The sequence below is a fragment of the Trichosurus vulpecula genome, chromosome 1 (assembly GCF_011100635.1).
Source record: "Trichosurus vulpecula isolate mTriVul1 chromosome 1, mTriVul1.pri, whole genome shotgun sequence".
Lineage (NCBI taxonomy): Eukaryota > Metazoa > Chordata > Mammalia > Diprotodontia > Phalangeridae > Trichosurus > Trichosurus vulpecula.
In genome coordinates this window covers 292,182,977-292,193,536 of record NC_050573.1, presented here as the reverse complement: position 1 = coordinate 292,193,536, position 10,560 = coordinate 292,182,977, and the positions used below count along the sequence as shown (strand labels likewise).

The window sequence follows — 10,560 nt, the reverse complement described above, 5'->3', positions numbered from 1 at the left end:
TGCTTGAGGGATCAATTTCAGTAAGTGATCAATGACTTCTTTCAATTTTTATTTTACCCTCTGGTTCTAGGATATCAGTGCAGATTTTCTGTATATAATCTTGAAATATGATGTTGAGTTTCTTTCTTTGATCATGAATTTTACGCAGTTCAATAATTCTTAAATTAACCCTCCTGATCTGTTTTCTAGGTCAGTTGTTTTTCTGTTGAGTTATTTTGTTTGAGTTATTTCTTCTATTCTTTTATTTTCCTGACCTTTTTTAAAGCTGTTTTTTTGATGTTTCATAATGCCATTAGCTTCAATTTGCCCAATTCTAATTGTTGAGGAATTATTTTCTTCAGTGAGATTTTATTTTGTTCCTCTTTTACCAACTTGTTAACTGTCTTTTCAAAATTTTCCTGCATTGCTCTCATTTCTTTACCAATTTTTCCTCTACCACTTTTATTTGATCTATAAATAATTTTTAATCTCTTCTAGGAATTCTTGTTGGGCTTGTGTCAAATTCAAATTTGAATTTTTCTTTGAGGCTTTGTTCATATCTGTTTTGACATTATTGCCCTCTGACTTTATGTCACCATAGTAACTTTTTATGTTCAGGCTCTTTTTTTTTTTTTTTTTTTTTTTTTTTTTTTTTTTTTTTTTTGCTGTTTGCTCCTTTTTCCAGCTTATTTCTTGACTTTAAACTTAATGTTAAAGTTGGGCTCTATTCCCATAGGGGAGGTGGGGTGGGACATTGTCCCAAGCTCCAGGCTTTTTCAAAGTGCTATTTTCAGAGCTTGTTCTGGGTGGGGTGGGGTTGGAAGTTTTTGGTGCTTCCAAGGTTGTATGATTCAGGGAGAATTTTTGTAACTGTTTCTTGATCTGCACTCTAGTTCTTACCCAGGAAAGTTTCCTGATCTTTTGAAGCTACAAGTAATACTGCTCCTCAGGGATCCTGTTCCCTTGTGAGTGCAAAAGATACTGCTACTGAGGGCCCTGTTCCCTTGGGACTAAAAACAAAACTACTCCTCAGGGCTCCTGCTCTCTTGAGACTACAAGAGCTTCTCTTCACCCTAGAACTGTTACCCAAATTGGTATAGACATTGGATGTGCCAAATAGCACCCTGTCCTGTGTCTAGTGCTAGCACAGGGGCCCTCTGTAATCTCTTTCTAACCAGTTGCCAGATCCACTTACCATCTCTGGCTTGAGAGATACCAAAGCTGCTGTTGCTGCCTTCAAGACCCATAGCTGGTGTTACCATCATATGTGCTCCTGACCAGCATCCACTCCAGTGTTGAAGACCCCTCCTTGTAACCACTAAGTTGTCTTGGGCTGGGAAAATGTTGCATACCTACCTTTTGTTAGCTCTACCCCTCCAGAATTCTATTTGAGGAATTATTTTAAAGTTGTTTGGAGGGGAATTATGGGAGAACTTGGCTGATTCCTCTAATTCCACTATTTTGGTTCTATCCCCAGATTTGTTCTTTTGAAATATTACTTTGGAAATCGTGTGGGGTGTAAATGCAAGAGAAAAGAGACTTGAGCCAGAAAGACCAACTAAGGGAATATTTCCATAGTCTAGATGAGAGGTAATGAAGGACTCAATTAGGGTTGTAGTCATGTAAATTAAGAAAAGGGAACAGATATGAGAAATGTTTGGAAGTAGAATTTAAATGACTTGACAACTAATTGTATATATGGGATAAAGGAGAGTGAGGGATCAAGAATGGTTAAGGTTATAAATTTACGTGTCAAGAATAGAGATGACAAACTTGATGCCTGTAGGCAGTGCATTAGCAAAACTTTCAAGTGTAGCCAAACTGGATTAAGATTTGATTTGGAAATGTTTAATAAAATAAATAAAAATACAATACAACATAGATGTTGTTGATTTGTTTCTTTTTAAATCAATATGTTGTAGCAAGGATCCATTGCTACTTGAGTTTGATATCACTGGTCTAGAATAAAGGTGGTGCCCCAATAGGGAAATTTAGGAGCAGTAGGGAAGTTAGGAGAAGGGGTATGTTATGGGGGTGGGGGGATTAATTCTGTTTTAGATTCTAATTTGAAATACCTACAGAACATTCAGTACATATTGTCTTACAAACATTTGGTTAACTTTTTCATCTGTAAAATAGTAATAATAATAATAGCACCTAATTAACAGGGTTATTGTGAAGATTAAATGAGTTAATGTATGTAAAGTACTTGGCAATATAAATGAAATATAAATATTACCACTGTTGCTCCTGCTATTCCTATTGATGCTGCTATGTGGGACTAGAACTCAGGAGAAAAACTATGGCTCGTTATAGAGATCTGGGAATCATCTTTATAGAAATTATAGTCAACCCATGGGTTCTCTTGAGTTTGCAAACAGAAAAATATATACAGAGAATAGAAGATGAGGCTATGACAGAGTCTTGGGATACATTCACTGTTCAAGGATAGGACATGGATGACGATACAGCAAAGAATATATCAAGTCCTGAAATAAATCAAACTCAGAAGTGAAGAAAAAGGACCCTTTAATCAAGATAAAGAGGATTGCTAACCAGGGGCACTTCATGAACCTGAGTACATGAGCAGAAAAACTTACAGAAAGATTTTTATACATTCAAGAAGTGGGGAAGAGGTTATATGAGGATTGAAGCCTGATTATGAGGCCCCAGCTACTTTTGGCAATCTGAGCAAGAAAACCCATTTTATTCTGGTTGTTTTTACCCTTCATGATCCCATTTTCCCAAACTTTGATGAGAAAACAAGGACTCTTGGTAGCCATGGCTATCCCTCACTACGATTCCAGGGTGGGACCTTAGGGTGGGTCCCAGCCCAACCTAATTGAGAGTAAGTGCCAAAAGAGCAGGAATGCAAAATTACTGTTACAATTCTGACATTACTATGGTTATTAAATGGAAGGGCTGGGAATACTATATTTGATATTAACAATAGTAAAGTTAATTTTCTTGTCATTTACCCCCTCTGGTTGTCTGAGAAAATGCCATCTTTTCAATGAATCACTAGTTGGTGTAACAAACACTTAACAGGATGAGAATAGTTGGGGAAAAAGAAGAGAGAGATTGACCAACAAATTGATAGAAGTCATTGTGGGCAGTCCCCTTCAGGAAGAGATCTTACAAAGAATAATGGCAACATATTCCCACTACCTATTTCATCAGTCCATCATCTTAGGACTCAGATATGTCATACCCCTGTCTGGTTTCTGAAAACATCTCCTAATGCAGTCCTTTGGTCCTCTGGAAAGTCCTACTCGTAGGCATTCTGGAATGAGGGGGTTTTAGAGCAGCTTCTTCTAGCAGATCTGCTTCTCCCATTCAGGTCACTTGCAGTGATCTTTTTCTGTTAAAATCTATTGCAAAATAGGTCTTACTACAATTCAATACAGCCACTTCAAGTTTGTTTTGCCAGTACCCAGGTCATGTGAGAGCTAGCTCAAACCGTATGGCTCTAAAAAGAACATCAAACTAGGAACCTCCAAGTCATAGAGTTTACATTTTCCCATCCTCATTACTGGTCCTACCCCTTATCTAAACCAGATACTTTATTTAGACACTGCTAATAACAATGTGAAAGGAGAATCTAAAAGAATCTATGAGGATCTGACTTGTAGAATGATCCTTTGTAGTTATGAATTTGATATTTGCCAATTTAACTATGTAGGCTAAGTCTAAAAGTGCCTTTTAAAATTAGCGTTGACTCCACCATCATTTTACTTCTGGTGTTCATCTATTTCATTCTTCCTTCAGATTAAAGTGTCAGAAAAGGAAGGAACTCTAATTTATTACCTATAATTGCCTTGTTAGCAAATTGTTACATTGACATATTTAGGAGATCCAAATAACAGCTGAAAAATCAGAAAATTCTGAACTCAGTTTTTATTTTTGACATATGAAATGATCGGATCTGGTTATTTTTTATTTTTTTCTGTATAAATGTTAATCCCATATTAAATAATAATACTGAGTAAAATTGAATATTTCTTTAACTAACACAAGATAAACCATAAGTCACTCACTCTTAAGATAACTGTGTTGATATTCTTATCTTTGACACAAAACAGAAAATGTGTATGATATTAACCTTACCAAATACTGAATTATATCCTGGTTTTACAAATCCTTATATCGTTGTCTAATTATTCCCAAACCACTGTGAGATATTTAAAGGTCCTCATCTTTCACAGGAATATATGACTAGTAACAGGCAGGTGACAAGGTCAAATGCTTATCCACTTCGTTGTTCAGGATATGGTGTCATTGCCTATAGTCTCAGACTGAAAACAATAAGATGTCTAAGGTCTTGCAGCAATAAGATTCATCATAAAATCACAGCTTAACTTGTTCTGGTTAGAGAGACTTGCTATGAGGGAAAGAAACAGGAGCATGATTATTATAGCATTAATATTGGTCCTCTAGGCCAAAGCCAAAGGTCACAGAATGATTCAACACATCTATAACAAGATAAAACATCCTCAGTTCCATTGGATTTCAGGTAAGAAGAGGATAAACAACCAAGTATATGTATGGCAAAATATACAGTGAGGCTCAGAATTAACCAAGTGGGCAAATTTCTTGTATGGGAATAAATTAAGAGAGTCTTATTCCCAGGAGAGGTATCTACTGGTCTTAGATCTCAAGATGTCACTCCCTTGAGCTGCTGCCATTTTTCTTGAAGCAATGAAACATTGGTCCAAGGACACAGCAAACCTAAAAATGAAGCTCAGAAAGAATATTTTGGGTCCCAAAAGGTTTCACCTCAAATCTCACTAATCACAATAGAGCTGGACACAATAATTATCAATAATCTCAAATTGTTGCAATAAATTATCAAATAAAAATTTACCTGGCCTTCTAAGGGAAAAAAATCGCATAAAAGATTTAATTTAACATTTCTTTCTACTAGTATTTCTCCTTCTTAAAAACAGCTTAAAATTCATGTGCTGTAAAAAGGCAAACATTAGAAACTAATGGAGTAATAACATTCTGTAAGTTCACATAGATAGTAAATATATGATAGCTGTAAACCTCCAGACTGATAGATATCTACCTCTTATTTAACCCTTATACAAAAACAAATCTTTAAGACTGGAGTTTATTAAGACTAAATTGGTTAATATGTAACTTCAGTATAGCCACTCCAGATATAACATCATAATTCATAATAATGTCTTATGCTATAAACGAATCACCAATTACCACATGCTCTAATCAAAAAATGTTTGTAATGCGGGAAGAGGATTGAGATTTCTAAGTAGAAAGCCAGTAAACCTTCTTCTTTACTATAGGCAAATTATAGTATTTCAGAATATTAACAATCTTTAAACATTTTCTTTTCCTTTAACAGTTCAGTTCATAACGCAGCAACAAACAGTTTAGAAGACAGGCTACTTTCCTAACAGAGTATCTGCACAGTATCACAAACAACATTATGGATTTGAAACATGACACAAAACCCATTTCTAGTCAGGTTACCTCAGTTCAGTCTATGCATTTCTAAATTACCTTACATAGAAAATCATTGTGAACAAATTTAAATGGAACTTATAAAATTTCTCATTCTAACTAGGTGTGCCTATAGGTCTTTTTTTTTTAACCTCTGTAGCTCTCAGGTTTAAGCATTTTAGAACTTGTACCATCTCACCAGCAAGAGTTGAAATAAACTGAGTGCACGCTTCAACCTCCTCCAAGGCTGAGACCTCCTAGGGACCCAACGAAGAGACAGCTAGGCAGAACCAGACTTTGCTGCAGACCTGGTGCCTCTCTCCGCCTCCTCGTGTTTTCCTTTAAGGTCCCAGGAACATAGTATGATCATTAGATGCTCAGTTTCCCAACAACTTTCTATGGAAAATCAAGGGAAGTGGGCCATGATTGCTGTGAGCAACTTTGAACAGTGGGACACCTTTATGGAAGCTTGATCAAGGTGCCATCATTGTGAGACCCTCCAGATCAGGACTCTGACAGAGTTCCTCTATCTTGTCTTGCTCAATTAGTGGAGGCTATCTTTCCATTTCTACTCTGCCTCCTGGGAAGTAGCAGAAAGCCAGCATTCATCATGGTTGGATTTAAGCCTACAGATGTGCTTCCAACAGCCACGGTAAAGTTCCTTGGGGCTGGCACCGCCTGACTGCATCACTGACCTCATCACCTTCCCCCTGGACACAGCCAAAGTTTGGCTGCAGATTCAAGGAGAGAGACAGGGGGCCATCTCACCTTCCTCTACCAATGCCCAGTATAGGGGTTTCATGGGCACCATTCTTACCATGGTGAAGACTGAGGGCCCTGGCAGTCTGTGTAATGGGCTTGTGGCTGGGTTGCAGCGCCAGATGAGTTTTGCCTCTGTCCGCATTGGCCTCTATGACTCTGTCAAGCAATACTGCACCAAGGGATCTGAGCATGCAGGCATTGGGAGCCGCCTCCTGGCAGGCTGCACCACAGGGGCACTGGTAGTGGGCGTAGCCCAAGCCACAGATGTGGTAAAGTTATGTTTCCAGGTGGCGGCTCATGCAGGTGGCAGCCGGGAGGTACCAGGGTACAGTGGATGCCTATAAGGCCTGAGAGGAGGGCCTTCGGGGCTTATGGAAAGCAACTTCACCTAATGTTGCCTGCAGTGCTATCGTCACCTGTGCTGAGCTGGTGACCTATGATCTCATCAGTGATGCCCTCCTGAAGGCCCATCTCATGACTGATGACCTTCCATGCCATTTCGCATCAGCCTTTGGGGCTGGGTTCTACACCACCATCATTGCTTCCCCAGTGGATGTGGTCAAGACAAGATACATGAACTCTGCCATGGGCCAGTATGCCAGTGCTGGCTACTGGGCCCTTACCATCGTTCGGAAGGAGGGACCCCAAGCTTTTAACAAAGGGTTCATGCCTTCCTTCCTCAGCTTGGGCTCCTGGAATGTGGTGATGTTTGTCACCTATGAGCAACTGAAACAGGCCCTGATGGCCGCTGGCACTTCTCGGGAGGCTCCTTTCTGAGTCCTCTCCTGCTAGCTTTTCTGCTTTGTGCCCTGCTTTGAGTCCAGACCCCAACCTGCCTCTCCTCCCCATTTTTCCACTATTCCTCTCCTCCCCTGCTTAGCATTGAAGGAATGCCCTCCACCTTAGCCCCATTTAAACCTTCTGCAACCCACTTCTGCCATTATGGCCTCACCCAGTTCTTAAGCTCCTTCTAATAAAGCCAGATCAGAACCCACAAAAAAAGAGCTGAAATAAACTTATAACTTTGTGAAAAGTTTTATCAAATAAAATAATGAAGATTTCTTTTCTTTTCCCATTATTATAATGTGAATGAAATAAAATACTCTTAACAAAGTTAGCAGCCTTTAGACAACTTTTAACAACTGAATTTATTTTATTTTATTTTATTTTTTTGCTTTTTGGCAGGGCAATTGGGGTTCAGTGATTTGCCCAAGGTCACACAGCTAGTACACGTGTCAAGTGTCTGAGGCCGGATTTGAACTCAGGTCTTCCTGACTCCAGGGCTGGTGCTCTACTGACTGCGCCACCTAGCTGCCCCCAACAACTGAATTTATAATCTAAACATATCTAAATTACAAGATAATTTATTTTCCTATCTACTTTAGTGTTACAAAGTTTTTCAACACAGACATAGACTTACTTCACCAGTTTGAATTCACATCTGTTATTATTAGGTTACCTTAAAGTGTGCTGGGCCAAACACTCCAAGATCCTAGATGACCAGCCCAGACAGAAAATCTCTAAAGAGTTAGGTTAGGTGCAAAAATCTTTGAGAATTTCTTTACAAACCATCTTGAAAAGGTGAGTGAGCAAAACTACCACATTTTTATCTCACTTCACTTGTGGGAGAAGATGTCAAAGCTGCAGAAAATTCTTAGGGCAGTGTGGTACAATTGGTAGGGATTGAATCTTTTCCTTTTTTAATTTCTAGTTCCCAAATAAAATTAAACTTCAAGCTTAATTACTTCAAACTGTTAGTAGACTTGGTAAGATATCAATATTCTCCTTTTCACAGATAAGTGATCCTTGCTATACCAACTTCACAACCATTATTACTATTTTCTATATTTCTAAAAAGTGTTTTAAAAACCATTTTTACATCAGTCTTTTAACAATTAAATCTATTACCCAAAAGAATCAAAGAAGAGTTCACTTTTCTAAACCATATTTCTAATCACATTTATATTTATAATAGGCACTATTTTCATACAATTAACAAATTGGCAAGCTGAGGTAAGTTGGCTTAAGACCACACAGCTAACAAGTTTGCTGATCCATATATTTTCCTAATTTATCTTAATGCCAAATAGTATAATCAATTCTAGAAGAGACACATTTCATTTAAAATGAGACCATAATAAATTCAATTACACCTGGATCCATTTTCCAAATGGTATTATACAGGATTTCAATTTATAATCTCAATTACTTGGTATCATATTTTATGAAAAGGTTATTTGCTTGAGTATTTCATACTATGGGCTCCACAATTTCTAGCCGATCCATTGCCAAAGATTTTTAAAGTGGCAGTAATATACCTTAATTATCACATTTAAGAGCACATTGTAATTTAGTTCGAATCTGGATTCTATAATCTCAGAAAGAACTCAGCAGTTATCAATTTACTCCTAGCTATCTGGAGCTTTCTCAATTGGATTTCAAATCAAGCTGCAATTTTTATTATTACTATAGCTCACAACCTTTCCACTTAAACAAAGCCAAACTTCCTTAAGTCTTCTCAATATGCTTAAAACTTCTTTTCATTTTTATACATCTCTCTTGTGGTTTGAAAACCCAAACCTTCTTTATTACCTTTCATATTCTTCCCTCAAACTTTTTGTTATTTCTCTCTTTCCAAGTCTTCAAAACCCTTTACTCAGACTATACAACTTTCCTTTCTTTGCTCAGATCCTACATTTCAACCATATCCTAGACTGCAGTCATTCCACTGAACATTTCCTTCATAATCTTAGCACAAATTGTTGTTCAAACCAATGACTTACTAAAACTTTACTTTCACAAGCTGTGTAGTTAATTCAACCCAGGTGATTTTCTTGACTAATTTAGCTTCTCACAATTATGTTCTGTTGCTTAATTAATTACAATTCAGCTGTCCTCTAGGAAATTAAGGCATCTCAAGTCTCTCTCATTCTTCCAAACAGTGATGAAACCTGTACTGCCTATTCCTAGTTCCAATATATGAAGAAGTTTGTGGGACAAATAAATACCTTTAAAAAAATTCATTAAGATGTTCTTAGTAATTACAAACACTTTCAGGAAGCCTGTAGTGGTTTAGGCTCTTATTAAAGCACAGAAGTGGGATTCTGGGTTCTCCCAGCACTCATTAATGACTTGCAAAAAAAAAAAAAAACCTGGAGTACTTAATTAACAATTTACACCTGTCATTTTGTCTACAAAGATCAACTCAAAACATTTCCTCAAATTAAATCGTACTTACTCTCTTCTCTTTTCTGCTTACTTTTCTCTTTTCGGAATCTGGAGAGAGTTAATATTTGTAACTTGTAAGTCAAGAGAGTAGTATTTTTCAATTCTTACCAACATTTGATATACAAACAACTTTTACAATGGTAACATACATTTTAAACATAAATTTCTGAAATTATAAATTGATTGCATTTAAGATCACTATAGAGAAACCTTGATCAAATTGTACATTAAAGAACAAAAAAATGCATTTTCTAGTTTTAAACACATTGCCCTGATGTCAGATATTGGGTGGGCAATTGTAGGGAACAGAATACCATCAGAGAGCAGAGAATGGTATCCCTAAGTCTCTGAGATCTTTTTCCCAATAGTTCACAGGTAGATTTAGGGATAAGGAGAAAGGGCTGTTCTTGCAGGAAATAAACTCATCCTCTAGTTGCTGCTTCTCTGAATTAAGACAAAATTCCTTTCCATACTTAGTTTCAGTTAGTCAGTTTGCATTTATTAAGTTTCCACCTTATCAATAGAATAGTTATGTAACTTCTAAAATTGGTGGAAAAGAGAGTGGAGGGAACACTTGAAGAAAATCTGGGGCCAGGGTTTTGGAGCCTGATCTTTCTCCAGTTTCTGCCTCTCTTTTCCTCTCTACTGGCTTTCCTTTTCCTCATAGAAAGTGTATAAAGCCGTACATTTGTTGTGCTCAATAGGCACACTATACCAACTTGGTATGAGTTATAGAAATGTTTTTAACAATGGATATAGATAATATTAGTATCTTGTAAACTAAAGGTGTCTAGACTTGAATATAGTTTAGAACTTTTATGTATGTATGTAGGATTCTCACTCTCTTCTTGACTTCTCCAGGTAGAGAGATCAGGAGGAGAGAAAGGTTTGTATCATCTAATAAAAATTACATCCTGACTAAGCAAAGGGAAGAAGTTTTTAGATGACCTAGTTGCCTGTCCATTTTCTATTTTTTCTAGGTCATTTAAATCTCTTTGGGAATCTCTTTGGTTATGCTTTTTTTTTTTTTTTTTTGCTATTCTTAGTTTCCATTATATGTAAAAATTCTTAAGCTGACCTAGACTTCAGTCTTTCAGTTTAATTTCTAATTTGGCCTGTTGAGTAGTC

The 10,560-nt window shown here is 37.1% G+C and overlaps 1 pseudogene; it reads left to right on the top strand.

Annotated features, from left to right (window-relative positions):
- Positions 1-6,023: 6,023 nt before the first annotated feature.
- LOC118833976 lies at positions 6,024-6,981 on the top strand (annotated as a pseudogene).
- The last annotated feature ends 3,579 nt before the right edge of the window (positions 6,982-10,560 follow it).